The following is a 400-nucleotide window of genomic DNA, read 5'->3' on the forward strand; positions in this document are numbered from 1 at the left end:
TCCTGCGCTGCTGGGGGTGGGCGCAGCCGCCACGGTGCAGGGAGGATGTGGAGGCGAGGGCGTCCCTCCTGGGGCAAGGCCCGTCCGCGCCCTCCCTTCCCGGGCGCAGGGTCCAAGGCGCGCGCCCCTCGGGGCAGAGGTTGCTGCTGCGCGTCTGCCCTCTCTGCCGACGGGGACACGGCTCCTACGCCTCATATTAAAAAAAAAAAAAAAAGAAAAGAAAAGATGACTGCGAGCTGGGCTGGCGGGGAGCTCGCTCGCTCACTCGCTGGCTGGCGGGGAGCCGGGCGGTGCTACCCCGGTGCTGGACACCAGCGTCGCCACATCTTGGTTAGCGTGTGCTCGCCGCAGTCCGACCTGTGAGACGTTGCAGCCGCCGTATCGACGTCCGTGTCGTTAC

The sequence above is a fragment of the Alligator sinensis genome, unplaced genomic scaffold (genome assembly GCF_000455745.1).
Source record: "Alligator sinensis unplaced genomic scaffold, ASM45574v1 scaffold721_1, whole genome shotgun sequence".
Taxonomy (NCBI): domain Eukaryota; kingdom Metazoa; phylum Chordata; order Crocodylia; family Alligatoridae; genus Alligator; species Alligator sinensis.